Below are 19602 nucleotides of genomic sequence, written 5' to 3' on the forward strand. Positions count from 1 at the left end.
CACCTGGCATATGGCAGGGCCTCAAGACACGTGTTGAATGAATGAACAAATTATCAAATTAGAAGACAGAATTACAGTTCACAAACCACCCTCACATCTCTCCTCTCGCTTGAATCATGTAGCGGCACTGAGAGGGAAACATCACTATTCCCCAGTTTTTTAAGCTGAGAAAACCAAAGGTCCAGTGAGACCAGGAGCAAACTTGCCTGGAGGTGGATTCTCTGTGGACGGCTTTAGCTATTTTGTTTCTTTCCAATCTTGTGCCTTATTTAACAGTTGTAGGCTCTATGTCTAGCCAAAGGTGCAAGTCTCTGTTCCGGAGGATGGGGTTTGTTAAAGTTGTCAAGAATAAGGCCTGCTTTAAGAGATACAAAGTGAAATTTAGAAGACAAGAGGGTAAAATGGATTACTGTGCTTAGAAATGCTTGGTGATACAGGATAAAAATAAGTACAACACACCCAAATACAGGATGATCGCTCACATAACTAACACAGAGAGCGTCTGTCACATTGCTTATGCCTGTATGGAAGGGGATGTGATAGTTTGTGTACCTTATGCTCATGAGCTACCAAAACATGATGTGAAGGTTGGCCTGACAAATTATGCTGTGGCACATTGTCCTGGCCTGCTGCTGGCCTGCAGGCTTCTCAACAGGTCTGGCATGGGCAAGATCTATGAAGGCTAAGTGGAGGTGACTGGTGATGAACACAATCTAGAAAGCACTTATGGTCAGCCTGGTGCCTTCACCTGCTATTTGGATGCAGGCCTTGCCAAAACTACCTCTGGCAATAAAGTCTTGGGGGGCCTTGAAGGGAGCTGCAGATGGAGGCTTGTCTATCCCTCATGTTACTCAATAATTCCCTGGTTATGATTTTGAAAACAAGGAATTTAATGCAGAAGTGCATCGAAAGCACATCATCGGTCAGAATGTTGTGGATTATATGCATTTCCTAACAGAAGATGATGAAGAGGCTCACAAAAAGCAATTCTCTCAATACATAAAAAACAGCGTAACTCCAGGCATGGAGGAGGTATAGAAGAGAGTCATGCTGCTATGCAACAGAATCTAGTCTATGAGAAGAAACCCAAGAAAGAAGTTTAAAAAAAGAGAGGGGCAGGGTGCAGTGGCTCACACCTGTAATCCCAGCACTCTGGGAGGCCAAGCGGGAGGATTGCTTGAGCCCAGGAGTTTGAGACCAGTCTGGGCAACATAGGGAGACCTCATCTCCACAGAAACTGAAAGTTAGCCGGGCATGGTGGCGTGTGCCTGTCATCCCAGCTATTTGAGAGGCTGAGGTGGGAGGATTGCTTTAGCCTGGGAGGTCAGGGTTGCAGTGAGCTGAGACCGTACCACTGCACTCCAATGTGAATGACAGAGCAAAATGAAGAAAGAGGAAGGAAGAAGGAGGAGGAGAAAGAGGAAGAACATGAACAAGAAGAACAAGAAGGAGAAGAAAAATGAGAGGAAGAGGAAGAGGAGGAGGAGGAAGAAGAAGGGGGAGGAGGAGGAGGAGAAAAGGAAGAAGAGAGAAGGAAGAAGAAAGAAGAACTAGTAGTGGGTGACAGTGGGGAAACTGTCCCAAAATGTCCCTTGCTCAGAAGAAAGATCAGGCAGCTCAAAGGAAGGTGTGCTTCCTCAGAGCTCAGGATCAGGCTGCTGAGAGCTAAACTAAACAACAATTTTCCATGAAGATTTTTCAAATAAAGACAATGAACTTACGGACCAACCAACGAAAAATAAATAAATAAGTAAAAATTAAAGTTGCATGTACATTTTGCATTCTATTCCACAATATATCTGTTTTCTCAACAAAACTAACATCTTAGATTTCCATTACTTGTTTCTAAAATGTTTTACTGTGAAAAATTTCAAGCATCCAGAAAAGCAGAGAGAATGCTATAATGACCCCTCAGGTACCCATCACCCAAATTAATTTTTAAAAATCAACTCTAAGTAAAATTGCTTTCCCAGGAAAAAAATAACAGTTGCTATCATTTGCACTTTATGTGTAAATATGCTGACATGGTTTGAATGTTTGTCCCCTCCAAATCTCATGTTGAAATGTGACTTCCAATGTTGGAGGTGGGACCTGGTGGGAGGTGTTTGGGTCATGGGGACAGGTCCCTCATAAATGGCGTAGCACCATCCCCTCGGTGATGAGTGAGTTCTCAGTTCACTGACTCTTCCTCTGCTCTCTCTTGCTCTTGGTCCTACCATGTGTCGTGCCTGCTCCCCATCTGCCTTCCACCATAATTGTAAGCTTCCTAAGGCCTCACCAGAAGCCAAGCAGATGCCAGTGCCTTGCTTTCTGTACAGCCTGCAGTGCCATGAGCCATTTACACTTCTTTTCTTTATGAATCATCTAGACTCAGCTATTTCTTTATAGCAACACAAAAATGGACTGACACATATGCTTACTTAGTTTTCACAATTCTCCCTCTAAGAAGTCCACACTTATATTGGCCTCTATTTCAGATGGGGACATTGAGGGTGGTGAGGTCAAGTCACCTGCTGGAAATCTTGGGGCTAAAAGGGGCAGAGCCAGTCTGCTTAACCACCAAGTGGCCCTGCCAAGAGCCTGGAGGTTAAGCAAGTGCTTTAAAACAATTCAAGGAAATGGGGCTATGTCCTCTTTCTTTGAGGCCTAAAGTTTGCATTAAAGTCATATGGTTTCTGGAAGTATCCCACGGCAAGTCAGGCAACACACCTGGTCATCCCTTCATCCTCCCCTCATTTATTCTCTTTCAGCCTCTCCCTCCCTTATTCATTCTCTCTGTCAGTCATTCTCTCCTTTCATCAGACACATGCTGTCACATAAAATCTAACCAGACACAGGCCCAGCCCTCAAGAAGCACTCAGACCTTGTGAAAAAGAGAGAAACAAACATAACCAAAATTCAAGGCAGACTTCAACCACGACCCTCATGTATGAAATTTACAAGAAAATTTCACCTATCTTCTGCTTCAGGGAGCAAAAGGGCAGGGGGCAGGGAGTGCAGAAGTTAAGGATGTGGGTTGGGGAGTTAGATTATACTTGCTCCATCCCCGCCTAGCTGTGTGGCCTTGAGTGACTCATGTACCCTCTCTGATTCACTTGTAAAAGAAGGTTGACATGAACCCTCTTATACTAGGACCATTGGAACATTTCCTTAGATAATGCTTAACCCAGTTTCTGCAACAAAGGAATCTCTCCATCAATGTTAGCCATTATAACTGGCCATTACCTATAGCCCACTCTCAGTAATGACTCCTGACCTGCCTGAGTGAGGCAGGAGCTTTGTAAGAGAATGTATGCATTTGCAAGCCAGCTAGGATGTTTTCCTTAACAGGAATTTTCTCAGAAAGTCTGTAAATCAGGAAGATAAAAATCCTCAGCCTTCCCTACTCAGCTGGCCAAGGTATGTTGACTACGTGTGGGAAGTACGATCTGGTGGTCAGCAGAGCAGGGACAAAGACGCCCTGTTGTTTCACAGCCTGGCGCTGGCAAGCTGGTATGCTGGCACAAATTCCATGATCTTGCAGGGCAAACCCACGGGCATTGGGGCCAGGATGACCAGGGCAAGGCCTGTGGGCTCAGACAGGGCTGTGTCCCATTCAGCCTCTCTCCAGGACATCCCTCTTCCTGGGTAAGGACCAAGAGGACCCCGAAAAGACACCTGGCACACTGAGCATTTCACTAGCTGCAGTTATCACTATGATCAGTGGTGAGATAACACCCGACCTGGGCTCAGGATCCCTGGCTCCAAAGGTTCTGTCTTTTGCTGTGTGGCTTTGCACAGGTCACCTAACCTCTCTGATGCCCAGTCTCCCCATCTGTACAATGAGGACAAAAATCACACTTATTCTTCCTGCCTCATCCTGCCTGTCATAGACCTGGAGTGGAATCCCAACTTTGCTGCTTCTTAGTTTGTGATCTTAGTTATTGAAAGCCTTATTTTCCTCATCTGTGAATGGGAATAATTATGGCACCCACCTCCCAGGGCACAGATTCCATGATCCTGGAGGGCAAACCCCTGCAAAGAGTCTGAAAGTAAAGTAAGCGTTCTAAAAGAATTCAAGGAAATGGGTCTATGTCCTCTTTCTTTTGTGAAGAGTAAGTGAGACGAAGCGTGTAGAGTGTGTGGTCTGGAGTCTGGCACGTGGTACCCGCTCCAGGATAGAGAAAGGAGCTCCTCGGTAGAGAAGGGCTGCATCACTAGGAGTCTAATCATACGGTGCTTGCTCATTTTCTGCTGGGTACTAAGTCAAGCACTCAGCTACCTCATTTCACCTTCCCAAGAGAGCTGGCCTCATGTTGGGGCAGGAGCAGCCCTCGTAGGCAACACGGTGGAGACATGGGCTGGGCCTTCCTCTCCCAACTCTGGCAGGGGTCAGCTACGTGCAATGTAGTCACCACTGGCTACACAGCCAGGCAATGCCCCCAAACTGCTCCACCGAAGTCCTTCCCAGGCTAGCAGTGTGGTGGAAGGGAGGAGAAGGAAGTGGACTCTTCCCTAACCAGCCTGTACCTGGACAGTCTTCACTCATAACAGACAGAAAACACACTGTGTTGACCCATCCCCCCTCAGCTCACTGCGAGGATGGAAAGTCCTAAGATCCGGATAAAGATAAAAGGACCAAATAAAAGAAAATTACTTATTTCATCCCCCAAAAGGTTTGTTATTTTCTATGTTTCCTATTTTGTCTAGTATCCTGATAAAGTTCTAAGTTTAGAGCAAAAGAAGAATTAAAGAAAAAAATCAAAATATTAAACTGTTTAAAAGTTAAGTTTCTGCTTTTTAGAAACTAAGAAAATTGGGGATAAGAAGAAAAATAGACACCGAGTAGGTTGCATCAATGTGATCTAACAGGTATGTAACATGCATGTGAGCCTAAGTGTGGACATGTAAATGCATCTGTATCTCTGAGAGTCCAAGAACTAAATACTCAAAAGTCACAAAGAAATATGATCAAGAAGAAACATACAGATAAATAAAAATATGAACAAAATGACCGATCTCATCAGTAATTTATTTCTGTGTGTATATGGTTAGACACTTATTAAACACAGGGTAGGTTATAAAACAATAGAACAGTAACATCTAATAATGAGATCACGGTAGAGTCTATACTTCCATACATACATGGATGGAGCCATTGTAAACTAAGGAGTTGCATACTTTGGAAAATCATATATGGTAACATTTAGAAAACGCTGACCAGTTAATCCTTCTCTTAGAAATTATGTCAAAAGAAAACAACTATATTTATCCATGTATTATTATTATTATTATTTTTGAAATGGAATCTCACTGTGTCACCCAGGCTGGAGTGCAGTGGCGCGATCTTAGCTCACTGCAGCCTTCACCTCCCGTGTTCAAGTGATTCTCACAACTCGGCCTCTAGAGTAGCTGGGATTACAGGAGCCTACCACCATGCCCGGCTAATTTTTGTTATTTTTACTAGAGATGAGGTTTCACCATGTTGGCCAGGCTGGTCTCCAACTCCTAACCTCAAGTGATCCACTTGTCTTGGCCTCCCAAAGTGCTGGGATTACAGGTGTTAGCCACTGCTCCTGGCCTATTCATGTATTTTTAAACGTTAATTGATCCCAGGAGTACAATTAAATACAATTACAAACATAAATATGAAGGTGGTGGCCAGGCACAGTAGCTCACATCTGTAATCCCAGCACTTTGGGAGGCTGAGATGAGCAGATCGCTCGAAGCCAGGAATTCGAGACCAGCCTGGCTGACCCGGTGAAACTCCGTCTCTACTAAAAATACAAAAATTAGCCAGGCATGGTGCTGCATGCCTGTAGTCCCAGCTACTCAGGAGGCTGAGGCATGAGAATCGTTTGAACCCAGCAGGCAGAGGTTGCAGTGAGCCAAGATCACGCCACTGCACTCCAGCCTGGGTGAAAGAGTGAGACTCCATCTCAAAAAACAAAAAGGGGGTGTAGTAACATGAGAAAATGTCACTTATTAAGTGGGGGGTTGGGGAAGAGGCTAAGTGCAGTGGCTCACGCCTGTAATTCCAACACTTTGGGAGGCCAAGACGGGCAAATTGCCTGAGCCCAGGAATTCAGGACCAGCCTGGGCAACATGGCAAAACCCCATCTCTACCAAAAAACAAACAAATAACAAATACAAAAATAAAGAGCCAGGCATGGTGGGGTACACCTATAGTCATATCTACTTGGGAGGCTGAAGTGGGAGGATCACCTGAGCCCAGGGAGGTTGAGGCTGCAGTGAGCTGTGATTGTTGCACTGCAGCCTGGGCAACAGAGCGAGACTCTGTCTCAAAAAAGAAAACAAAATTGTAAAAGCAGAAAAATCATCCGTATATAATGATGATGACCACTAAAAGTATGCATACGAACAGCTCCTAGCCTGTAGAAAGATCAAACAGTTGTGCTAAAGTGGAAGGATAATGAGGGAGGCTTTGTTGCTTCCAGGTTTCCTTTAAGGCTTTAGAATCTTTTTCTATCTCCCTCTTTCTCTGAACTCTGCCCGAAGACCGATGCCTCTCACTTCCAGGGAAGGGTGGGGGGCTGTATCTAACTCAACCGTCACTCTGGCTCTTGCCATTTGATTTGGTTCCTAAATTGTGTTACTCTTTCTCGAAAATGTAGCTCTCAAAACAAACTGGCTGGTGTGCTTGTGAGATCAGAGACAGACAAGCTCCAGCAAATACTTGATTCGAGAAAACACATTACACTGTATGCTGGGGCCAAGGAATTTCACATTTGGACAAGAAATGTCAGTCCCCACAAAAGGCCTTCTGAGGCCCCCAGAGTGAGCTCAGAATGGCTGCCCTTCCCTGAGCCTGCTCGCCTTGGCACACAGGCACCCCCTGGGCACCGGCCCATGTGGGTGGGGCTCATTCTACCCCCATAACCCAAGGCCTGCCGCCACCTCTCAGCCTGTTCTGAATCTCGTGCCCCTTTGAGAATCTGATAAGTGCTTAGACTTTGCAAACCGTTCTGAAGGATTTATAGATCCACATGGTGGGAGTTCATTCATTCATCCATTCACTCATTCACTCATTTGTGCACTAAAACAAGCACGGATTAAGGGTCTGTTATGTATTAGGCCACAAGGATAAATATAAAGGTGGGAAAACACAGTTCATGGTCTTCAGTGGGAGATGAAAAGCAGGAGAATACAACTTCCAATGAATTGAGGGCGGGCCAGTCCAGGTATAAAGTTGCACCAATATCAAAAACTAATATTGAACTCTTACTAGATGCCAGGCATCCTTCTAGGCCTTCTCCAAGGAGTATGTGACTCATTGTGGATTATGTTTAATTCACTTGATCTTCCAACAACCCTAGAGACAGGCAATAGTATTATATTCATGTTACAAGCTAGGAAACGGAGGCACAGGAAAGGTTCAATAACTTGTTTAAGGATGGTCAGCAAAAAAGTTGGAGACCTGGAACTCTTACCACTCTGGTGCTCAGACTGGTAACCAAGCAGCCTCTGCCACAGTAGGCTTAGCTGGGGGAAATGGGGGATGACCTGCAAATGGGAGAAGGCCCCCAGGACTCCTGGAGTTCTCTCTGTGAATTGGCATGTTAGTGTTATGGATTTTGCCTGTGTCCCAGGAGCTGGGTTAACAGCATGAGCCTCCCAGGGAGAAGCAGCCCTCGCATGGGCCGACCCCTCCAGGTCCAACTGACAGGTCTGATGATCAAAATCCAGACACCAGAAACTGTCCACATAGGGCAATGCTGAGTGTACCCATGTAAACAACCAGGCCCCTCTCCCAAGGTCACCTGACTTCCCTCCAAATGCCCTTCCCTTCAACAGCCAAGAGTGAGAGGGAGGATCTCCAGAATTACATTCACCATCCACACATGGCAGGAGGTTGGACAAATGCAAAATCACCTGGAGACAGAATGTCTTTCAGGCTGAAACCGGGAAGAAAGAGAGGCAGTGGAGGTCAGGGTTAAGAGTACCGGCCTGGGTTTGATTTCTTGCTCTGTGACTTTGGGCACTGCTTGGTACCTTGGTTTGGTCACCTGTAAAATGGGGATAATAACTGTACCTACTTCATGGGGATGTGATGAAGACTAAAGGCGTTCATACATGTGCAGGGACAGTGATAACACGAAAGAGCCAAGGATTGTCAGTTGCTATTGATTAGAGACTGAGCAATCTATTAGCATGGCCACATCCAGATAAATACAAATCTCATCTATTTCTCTACCTATGAAATATGTGCGTACAAAATATGTGCATTTAAAAGACTAGAAGGCAATGCACTAACATATCAATAGGAGTAGCCTCTGCATAGTAAGATCAGTGACTTATTTTTTTCTTCCCACTTCTCCACCCCCACAACATTTTCAATAGGTAACATGTTTTTTCTTTTATAATAAGAACAGGATCAGTAAATGATTTTTTTTTTTTTTTTTTTTTTTTTTTGAGACGGAGTCTCGCTCTGTCGCCCAGGCTGGAGTGCAGTGGCCTGATCTCAGCTCACTGCAAGCTCCGCCTCCCGGGTTCACGCCATTCTCCTGCCTCAGCCTCCCGAGTAGCTGGGACTACAGGCGCCCGCCACCTCGCCCGGCTAGTTTTTTGTAGTTTTAGTAGAGACGGGGTTTCACTGTGTTCACCAGGATGGTCTCGATCTCCTGACCTCGTGATCCACCCGTCTCGGCCTCCCAAAGTGCTGGGATTACAGGCTTGAGCCACCGTGCCCGGCCAGTAAATGATTATTTAACATCCACCCAACAGAAGTGGGACAGGTGGTTTAGAAGCAGAGGACAAGGTTGGAAAGGATGTCTTAATGCTAGGTGCCTAAGAGTGTTCAGGGAAGGTACGTCGATACATGGATTTCAGTCTCTTTCAGACCCATGTCCTGCCTTCTGAGAAGCATCGCTAGCTCTGCTCACCCTTGCCCCACACTCAGTCCCCTTTCACTCTGCCCATATGCAGGCCTCCTATTGGCATTGCCCTGTGACTTCTGATTGCCGTTTGTGAATCACCTACTATGTACCAAGCTCTGGGAGACTAATTCACTGGGTGAGCTCTGAGCTGAGGTCCAGAAAGCAAATGACTTGCCCAGGACCACCCGGCCAGGAGGTGGCATGGCTGGAAGTCACACCCACATCACCTATCACTTCAAGTCCAGAGCTCATCTTACTGGACAGCTCCATGATACAGGAAAGTCTTGGGTTACAGGAATATGAGGCTAGTGGGGATGGTTCCTGGTTTCCGGTTGGAATCCCTGCCTGTGGATCATTTGTGGTTTTGTGCACGTGCATGCATATGTGATTGTGTGTGCATTAAAATGCACTGTAAAGGGAGAGGGAAAGAGAGGAAGTGAGAGAAAAAGAAATTATATATATCTCTCAAATGTTTCTTATTGAGAACGGATAGCAAAACATGGAGCTTGCTCAGGTTTTTTGAAGAATCAGAGAAACTGAATTTAAAACCAAGGAAATAAAGAGGGTGGACTCAGATGAATAGACAATAGAAAAGCCTGATCCTGTGGAATGCTCTGGCGTGAAGGCAGGCCTCGGCTGATTCTAGATCCTGGTTCCTGACAACAGAATCCTAGAAGTGCAAGGTCAGAAGGAACTTTAAAGGTGATGTTGATGCAGAAACCCCTTCTGCTGCACCCCAGACAGCCGGCTTGTTTCAGTATCTCTTTTGACTGGAACTCAGGACCTGAAGAAACAGCACATTCCCTCGTCTCAGAGAAATGTCAGCAGCTCCTCCTCTCATAGCTGTTTTCTCTTTGGTCTTAATTTCACCCATGGAGTAATGCAGAATAAATCTGCGCTTCTATCCAAGAAAGTTTCTATAGCCATTAAGGTATCTCCAGCTGCAAATAATCAAAAGTTCTAACTCAATAACAAGTCATTTCAGAGGTAGTTCTGTCTCCATCTCTGTGGCTCTGCCCAGTTTCACTGTTAGCTTGACCTCAGAAGGTCAGCAAGATGGCAGCTGCCCCTCCCTGTGTGCTTTGGAGCCACTCAGTGTCCAGAGGAAGAAGATGTTAATATGTCTTCCTGTGGGTCTTTCTTCCCAGAAGCCCCCCAGCCGACCTCTCCTCACTTCCTATTGGACAGAACTAGATCTCATGACCACTCTGAAGTCTAAACCAATGATGGGCAAGGACAATGGAGTTACCTTAATTGGTTTAAGTGGATCTGGGCTTACCTCTGAGCTGGGGACAGGGTCACCTTCTGTGAGGATGAACAAAATCAGGGCTCTTCCATCAGGGAATAAAGGGGAAATGGATGTTGAGTAAATGACAGTGCCTTTGACAGCATCCAGTACTGGGGTTGCAGAGGGATAGAAGACATCTCCTCAGGTGGAGTTCAGTGGTTTGTGCTTGATATGGTTTGGCTGTGTCCCCACCCAAATCTCATCTTAAATTGTAGCTCCCACAGTGATTCCCACATGTTGTGGGAGGGACCTGGTGGGAGGTAATTGAATCATGGGACTGGGTCTTTCCCATGTTATTCTCATGACAGTGAATACGTCTCATGAGATCCGATAGTTTAATAAAGGGGAGTTTCCCTGGACAAGTTCTCTTCTCTTGTCTGCCGCTATGTGAGATGTGCCTTTCACCTTCCACCATAAGTGTGAGGCCTCCCCAGCCACATGGAACTGTGAGCCCATTAAATCTCTTTCTTTTGTAAATTGCCCAGTTTCGGGTATGTCTTTATCAGCAGCATGAAAATAGACTAATACAGTGCTTACCCAGGATCCACTCATTCTCCTTCTGCCAGAGCAGCACCTATTTTTGCTCTGAGGAATGAGCTCCTCCTTGAGGCCCTCAGCCCAGGAACCTGTCCTCTTCAAGGCATGGTTAATCAGCTTCTTTGGTGATTATATGAGCTGCCCCATATCTTTCTAGTACATTCTTTTTTATAGCTGCAATAGCCAGACTCAGTTTCTATTACCTGCAGCCGAAGAACTCTAACCAGCCCATCAGACTCAAGGGCACTGAGAGCTCCCTGGTTCACTCTCCCGTGCTGGTAGCAGCCTAAGAACAGTGTGCAGAGCCCTGGAGTTTAGAACCCAGGATCAAGAGTCAGAAACTGGATTCATAGCAATCCTGTGACTAGCTGTGTGACCTTAAATAAGTCACTCCACACCTCTGATCAGTCAGTCCCTGGAATCTCCTGGTTCCCAGCAGGACTGGAAAGAAAACACATGAATGTGCCCTCAAACTCAAGACATCCCACTAAAGTTGGAGGCCCTAGTCATAAGCCATAATGCCCCATGTACTTGCTCAATGAATTATCAAATTCCAAATCACATCACTTCTCAACACCTCAGTTTTCTTTTTGTAAAATGAGAACACTAACAGCATCACCCAGGGTTTTTGCGTAATTACACAGAACGATATTTGTGAAAGTACTTTCTACTCTGTTAATGCCACAAAGCGCAAGGGATGGATACTCCCAATATCTGCTGGAAACATTAGCTTATTTATTCACATAACAAAACAAATGGTATTAAAGTATAAATGTATGCAGTCGTCCCCTCTCCCTGCTTCTGCTTGGTGCTTGGGTTTCTAGGATATCAACGGAGATAAAGGAAAAAACACATGCACTCAACTGGAGATAAAGGAAAAAACACATGCACTCAACTGGAGAAGCCAGAGGCTAGCTAGATGTATGTGGGGAAAAGAACTATAATTTTCATTGAAGTTTAAAAAAGAAAAAAGTAAAATAAATAAATTTTTAAAACATCCTTGATCTAAGCTGGGCATGGTGGCTCATGCCTGTAATTTAGCACTTTGGGAGGCAAAGGTGGGTGAATCACTTGGGCCTGGAAGTTCAAGAGGAGCCTGGCCGACATGGTGAAACTCTGTCTCTACTAAAAATACAAAAATTAGGCTGGGAGCAGTGGCTCACACCTGTAATCCCAGCACTTTGGGAGACTGAGGCAGGTGGATCACTTGAGGTTAGGAGTTTGAGGCCAGCCTGGGCAACATGGTGAAACCCCGTCTCTACCAAAATACAAAAATTAGCCGGGTGTGGTAGTGTACACCTGTAGTCCCAGCTACTTGGGAGGCTAAGGCAGGAGAATTGCTTGAACCTGTGAGATGGAGGTTGCAATGAGCTGAGATCGCACCACTGCACTCCCACCTTGGTGACAGAGCAAGAGACGCTATCTCAAAAACAAAAACAAAAACAAAAATTAGCCAGGCTAATGAGTGAGGAACTCATCTACATAGTGAAGAACTCATCTAAAAAAAAAAAAAAAAAACCCAAGAAATTAGTCAAGCATGGTGGTGCACATCTGGCTGGAGGATAGCTTGAGCCCAGGAGGCAGAGGATGCCTTGAGCAGATATCGTACCACTGGATTCCAGGCTGGGTGACACAGCCAGACTGTTTCAAAACAAAAACAAAAACAAAACAAAGCAAAATCCTTGATCTAAAAGGTGAAGGTGGAAGGAAAAACAGAACAGACCTTAAGAAGAAAGTTCGCAAACCTAAAGAGGAGAGAGATGCTGGAGGTGGCTATCAAGAATATGAGAAAAAGAGAGGTGGGGGAGGGAGAAGCAGGCAGTGATAAGAAAAAAAAGGATTTTTTCAGGTTTTGCTGGATGTTAAGAATGTTCCCCTTTACGTTTTCTTGAGAGTCTACAGGAAAGTTTTAATTTGCTTTCAATTATTTTTGGATGTTGTGCTGGTCTTTGAATACAACATTGTGCTAAGGCTGGCCTGAATGACAGCCCAGTTTTTTGCAGCTTATATAACCAATATTCATCGAGTTCTTTTCACATGCCAGGCACTGTGCTAGGCTCCAAATACAGCATGGCCCTTGTCCTCACAGACCTTTGGCATAGCATAAACCACCTGCCCTGTCCCCTGCCTCACTCTCCCATCCTGGTGGTCACCAGACTGGACAGACCTCCAGAATGGCTCCTCTTCAGCCCCGTGGGCACCTGCTCAGATGAAGACCTTGTCACTTCCCACCTGGATGACTGTCAGTTCGTCTCCCTGCCTCTGGTCCCGATCCCTCGCCCCCAATCCATTTTTACCCTGCTGCAAAAGTGTGTATGTTTTTCTTTTTTTGTAAAATAAATACCTGATCATGGCTTGCCCCTATTTTAAATGTTGACTTCCTCCTCATCCCTTACAGGATGAAGTCACAATGGCCATGCTCTGAATCCAGCATGACCCATGACCCTCCTACCCCACATCCTCTGCATCTCACACGTCTGCATTTCCACACTGCCTGGAAACCGCACTCTGGTCCTCTTTCTTGCCTTAGAAACTCCTCTTACTCTTTCTTTTTTAATTTTTTTGAGTTTCCCTCTGTCACCCAGGCTGGAGTGCAGAGGCACAATCTCGGCTCACTGCACCCTCCACTTCCCAGGTTCAAGCGATTCTTCTGCCTCAGCCTCCCTGCTAGCTGGGACTACAGGCACGTGCCACCATGTCTGGCTAATTTTTGTATGTTTACAAAATTAGTCACAAAATTTTGTATTTTTACAAAATGAGTTTCGTCATGTTGGCCAGGATGGTCTCGAGCTCAAATGATCCACCTGCCTCAGCCTCCCAGAGTGCTGGGATTACAGGCGTGAGCCACCATGCCTGGCCTTCCTCTTACTCCTTCAAAATTCAGTAGGGTATTCCTCCTCCAGGAAGCCTTCCCTGGTAATCATTTGCCCTCATCCTTACCTTGAACAAAACTCTCTTTTCCTCCTCTAGGGCAGTTCTCTCTTTACACTCAGCAATGACTTGGGTATGTCTGTACCTGACACTCAGCTGCCACCATCTTAAGGATAGGATCTACATCATGGTCACCTTTAGCACAGCTCCAGACACATGGTAAATGCATAAAGAAGTTTTGTTGCTGATGGTGGCAGAGCTGACATACCTGGTACGAACAGATATACCCTGGTGTTGGTAGGAGGCTGCCCAACTTAGTATTCAACTTGAACTCAGGCATGGTGGAAACTTGCTACTTCTGAATGGATCTGGCTTTGTTTTTCTATCTCATTGTGCATGTGGGCTAGGAGAAGCCAAATGATCTTTTAGCTAATATTTTAAAATAAAATGTTTCCAAAGGACACTGGTGAAACACAATCATTTTCAAGCAATAATAACTGACAATAAATGTAAAGAAAAATCTCTTGTGAAAAACCCCTACTCCCAGATACTACTGCTCATATTCTGATAGTAGCCTCTGCAGACCTCTTTTATCTGCATACATCACTTCTGTTTGTACAGTGTTATATGATTCAGTCTCTCCATGCATACACAGCAGGGCCCCAGCTTCCCAGAATCTGGGTGGAACTGCTCCCAGCAGGGTGGGGCCAGGGGACCCTCTATTTGGGGCCTTGGCCCTGGGCAAAGACATAGCTGGCCCCACTCCCAACTTGGGGCCATCTCCAGGCAGACACAAAGGGGTCATTTTTCTCTCCCTCATGAACAAAATGTGCTCTGGACTAGGTTTTTTTGGGTTATGAGATTCAACTGAATTGGAAAAGATCATCTGAGGTTTCTAAGAAAGTCAGATTTAAAGACAGCATAGACTGAAGCTTTATTTTTGTCCAAAATAATCATGAACTATGAAAGCCACTGGCTGGAAGCTGGGGCACAGCAGGCTTTTGTGGAGAAAGAAAAAGCACAAGTAAAATGTGGATGCTGATAGGACCATGGCATTACGGGAGGGGCTCAGCAATGAGCCTCCCTCACTTCCCTGCATCCTTTGGTGGGGTGTTTGTACCAGGAAGTCTATGACTGTAGGCTACAAATGAGTTAATGTCAGGATTTATCCAGTGCCAGGGCTGAGTCTCATGGGATCTCCCAGTCGTCCTCATGGGACCCTCTATTATGGCTCCCAAGGCAGTGGTGAATTTCCTTCTAACTCACTATGGAAAAAGCCCTTCCACTGGCACTACTCTTACAGAAGTCATAGCTGCAAGTATTATAGATTTATACTTTCATCCAGCAACCCCACATCTAGGAATCTGCCTACAAATACAAACCAACGATGTCAAAGGTTATTATTGAAGGATGAGTTGTGATCGCAAAATAGTGGAAACAACACAGATGATCATTCATAGGCAAGTTGAAAATAAAATATGGTAGATTCACTCAATGAAATTCTATGCAGTCATAGAAATGAATGAAGAAAAGCCCTACCAATAGACATGCAGCAATTTCTAGGACATATTAAGAAAAACAAGCAAAATGCAAAAGACTATATAAAGAGAGTATTCTATGTTTTGTGTTAAAAAGGAGTGGGGAAATATACATATATATTTATGCTTAGTTTTGCAAAAACAAACACAAGAGCGATACACTGGAAACTAACAAAATGGAGGGGGCAGAGTGAAAGGGATGGGAATGATGGTGAGACATCTTATAATGTCTTTTCATACAGTTTTTATACCTTTTTATACAGTTTTGACTTGGAGTGCTTTATATATCCGAAAATCAATTTAAATCCAAAGGGTTTTTAAAGAGCAAACCCTACATTTGATATAAATAGAAACAAATAAACCTTACTATCCATCATATTAGTAGAGATACAGTATAGCAACACAAAAAAATCATTAATTCAAGTAATTCTGGATGTAGTACTCTAACTGCATATCTTTAATATACATTTTCTAATGACAAAAAGAACACAAAGAAATCTTCAACTTAATTTAGCATGCTTGTCGTGGATAGAAGTAATGGTGCTGTAATTCTGAAACTGTTCTTTTGTGTAGTGAAGGATTGAATAAATGAGTAAAGACGTGATGTGGGGACCAGTGCTTTGACTTTGCAGAGGAGAGATGTAAATACCGAATGAGGAAAGGTGAGGTAAATGCATGCTACTGGATACGTCTGTATGTACTCATAGTTTTGAGAACAGCCTAGTTCTGTTCTCTGGAAAGACCTAGAAGCAATGACACTCCAGTGACAATGAGCACACCTAGTGCCCGGGTTTGGGTTTCTAAATACCATTTCCCACCCAAAAGCACATGGGCTCCTTGGTGATATAGCTAATTCCAGGACTGGGGCACGGAAAGTCCAAGTTAAACCTGAAATATCAAAAAAAATTTTTTTAATTAAATAAATAAAATAAAACCTGAAACATCATATCATGGCAGAAAGTGCTCAAAGACCAAAGAGGCAATACTAAAAGCATAGAGAGGCCAGCATGAAGGAGCTCCCACTGGCCAAATCCGGGACCATAGGAGGGTAAAAAAGGAAAAATGATAGTAATTTATTAAAATAAACTGAATTTTTAACATAGATCTAGGAGTCCATAATAATATTAAAAATAAAAGATATTTACAGAAAGAAAAAAGAGGGCAGAAAGGAAGATTTTTAGAGGCACATGGGTGTTGACTGCACTATTCTTATAATTTCTCTGTAGGTTTGAGAACTTTCAAGATTAAAAGTTGAAGGAAAGAAGACACACACGTGTGGGGAAGGACATACCAGTTAGATGCTGAGAAACCTGCAGGAGCCTATTGTTCTCGAGGGTGGCGATGGCGCCCCCTAGGGAGGGTTTACAATGAAATGCCTTTCAGTTCTTCCCAGCCAGTGTTCCCAGTCTTGCCTTAGCATAGACAAGCACGGACATACATATTCTTTCCATTTTTGCCTAACAGGAACACATTGTACGCTGTTCTACACCTTGGGTTTTCCTCCTTGCAACCTGGTAGTTGGACATTGCTTCATGGCTGTGGAACTGCTGCATTCCTCTCCACAGCTGCTTGTGGCTCCAACGCACAGATGGACCATCCTTCATGCAACCAGGTCCTGTTTGACAGCAAGCACTCCCTCTCACCATTCGGCCACATTCGCCTTCTCACCTTTCCTGCTCTCCACCTCCTCTGCCCCCTCTCCTCCCTTACCCACCCTCAGTGCTGAGTGTGATCATGAATAGCCACCCTGACACTGGGGCATGAACAACTCATCCAGTGTTGCCTGAGACTTTTTCACTTTGGACACTGAAAGTCCTGGGTCCTAGGCTGCTGGTTAGGATGACCAATTCATCCTGGTTTGTCCAGGACTGTCCTGGTTGAAAACTGAGATTCTTGCACTCCGAGAACTCCCTCAGGCCTGGGCCAACGGGGACAGGCAGTCACCCTACCTGGGAGCAAAGTGGCTACTGGCTTGGAGAGGAGCCAAAATGTGCTCCTGGAGGGCTTTACTCCCCTTCAAAAGCCCCTCTGGATGCGCCTACCCACCTCCCACCTCCAACTTAATGTCCTGTAAGTAAGAAAGGGACACTTCTGTCCATCTGCGTCTTCAGACAAGCCTGCCCCACAGCCCTCACAGAGCCTGCCTGGTCCCCTTCTCGGAGGCATTCAGAAGAAAGTTCATGGCTCCCTCAGTGGTTTTAACTGCCTGGAAATGACATTAAAAATTAACCCAGATTGTCATTTCCTCCCCACAATTCAATCAGCTTGGCATGGCTCATGGGAATCCCATTCTTTTAATCATGTTTCTCTTCAAACTCACTCTTGCTAGGAGTAAGGAGTGCCATTCACACATCTTTGGTTCACATCGTCTCTCACCTACTCTGGCCTTGTCATTTAATAAACTAACAATTTTGTTGAGAGATTTCCTTTAAATAAAATGCTAGGAACTTAAAAAGAAAAAGCTCACACTGGCACCTGCAGGGCCCCCAGGGAACTGCTGGGTTTGCATCCACCAGTCGACCCCAAAAAGATCCATCAGGCTGACAGCCAAGCCCATTGCGGTGGGGAAGTGGAGACACAGTCCTCAGGGAACTGAGGAGGGTCTGGGGTCTGACCCCCTGCTGGGGTCTGCCGCCCAGTTCATGACCCTGAGATGGGGTAGGGTGGAGAGTGGAGGGCTGCAGGCCTCTGGGGGCTGGAGTGGGGGCACCTGATCTCGTTCTAGCAGGTCTCTGATGAGTCTGCTTCACAGCGTCTCCTCTCCTCATTGGCCTGGAGGAAACAGTGGCCCTGGGGAACGAGACCCTGAGAAGAGGCAGCAAAGAGGCAACCAGAGGACAAGGGCCTGGGCCATGGAGACTGGAAGAGGCCAGAAGGCTGCCTGGGAGAAGGCTGTCTGCTGACTTGTTCTCCTTGGCTCAGGCGCTGTGTTCATCCCCCTTTCTCCCATCCTGTACCCCTCCCCAACCAGTGATGGTGCCGACAAGCAGCCTTGTCCCAGCAGAGCTAAGGCAGGGCAGATAGGAGAGGACCATCCACCCCAGCTGCTGGGTGGAGGCTTGGCCCTGGGACCTGGGGAGCCTCCCCAACATTATCTCCCCGTCCTTCCCTTCTCTGGTCCCACTAGCCTCAGCCAGCAAGGCCAGCCCCACATTCCTGCTGCAAACAGCCTGGGGTGGGGCACAGCAAGCTTTTAATTTGTCTGCAGAAATCGACAACAAGGGAGGGGAGGCTGTTGGTTAACTCTGCACCGTCACCAGTGCTTTAGGCCTCTGCAGAAGAGGCAGGAGTGGGTTCAGAACCCAGACTCGGAAGTCCAGGCCACAAGGGGGCTTTAACCAAAATCCCAGGCAAGAGACCCCTTTGCTTCTGATGCCGCATGTGGCTTCAGGACGGCATGACGCTTCACGGCTTCAGATGCCATGATGCCATCTGGGCTAATTTACCAAGGGCTCTGCGAACTCTCTCGGCACTATGTTCCCTAATTGCACCCTTTTTCAAAAGGGAGTAACTACCCCTTCTAATCACGCATACCCCCAGTATCTCAGAGGGAGGGCTACAAAAGCAGCCTTCAAAAGTTTGGCAGTTCCTCAAAAAGTTAAACACAGAGTTATCAAATGGCACCCCTAGTCCACTCCTAGGTATATATCCAAGAGAACCAAAAACATAAGTTTCCACAGTAACTTGGACACAAGTGTTCACAGCAGCACTATTCCCAATAGCCAAAAAGTAGAAACCACCCAAGTGCCCATCCATGGGTGAATGGAGAAAATGTGCTCTCTCCATACAGTAGAACACGATTCAGCCATAAAAAAGAATAAAGTACTCACATATGCCATGACATGAATGAACCTTGAAAACATTATGCTAAGAGAAAGAAGCCAGATGCAAAAGACCACATACTGTTTGATTCCATTTATATGAAATATCCAGAGTAGGCAAATCCATAGAGACAGAAAGCAGACTAGTGCTTGCCAGGGGCTGCGGGGAGGGGAAAACAAGCAACTGCTAATAGGTACACGGTTTCTCTTTGGGGTGATGAAAATATTCTGAATTAGACAATGGTGATGGTTGCACAACACAGTGAATATCCAAAACCCCCTGACTTATACACTTTAAAATGGTCAATTTTCTGTTATGTAAATTATGTCTCAATGTATTTATTTATTCTGAGACAGGGTCTCACTCTGTTATCCAGGCTGGAGTGCAGTGGTGCATTTATGGCTCACTGCAACCTCGAACTCCTGGGCTCAAGTGAACCTCCTGTCTCAGCCTCTTGAGTAGCTGGGACTACAGAAGCCTGGCTAATTCTTTCATTTTTGTAGAGTTTGGGGGGTGGGTTTCACTGTGTTACCCAGGCTGGTCTTGAACTGCTGGCCTCAAGTCATCCTCCCACCTCAGCCTCCCAAAGTGCTGGGACTACAAGTGTGAGCCACTTAGCCTGGCTCAATTTTTCTTTTTTAAAAGCAGCCTGCTGAAATCACCCTGACTT

At 45.6% G+C, this 19602-nt stretch overlaps 1 protein-coding gene and 1 pseudogene across 4 annotated transcripts in view; one reads left to right on the top strand and one right to left on the bottom strand.

Annotated features, from left to right (window-relative positions):
• HSPA12A (heat shock protein family A (Hsp70) member 12A) overlaps positions 1-19602 on the bottom strand; it is a 182129-nt gene that overhangs the window by 79658 nt on the left and 82869 nt on the right. The gene's annotated exons all lie outside the window — the stretch shown is intronic.
• Positions 324-1669, top strand: LOC100429152 (large ribosomal subunit protein uL18-like; annotated as a pseudogene).

Source organism: Macaca mulatta, chromosome 9, assembly GCF_049350105.2.
Source record: "Macaca mulatta isolate MMU2019108-1 chromosome 9, T2T-MMU8v2.0, whole genome shotgun sequence".
Taxonomy (NCBI): domain Eukaryota; kingdom Metazoa; phylum Chordata; class Mammalia; order Primates; family Cercopithecidae; genus Macaca; species Macaca mulatta.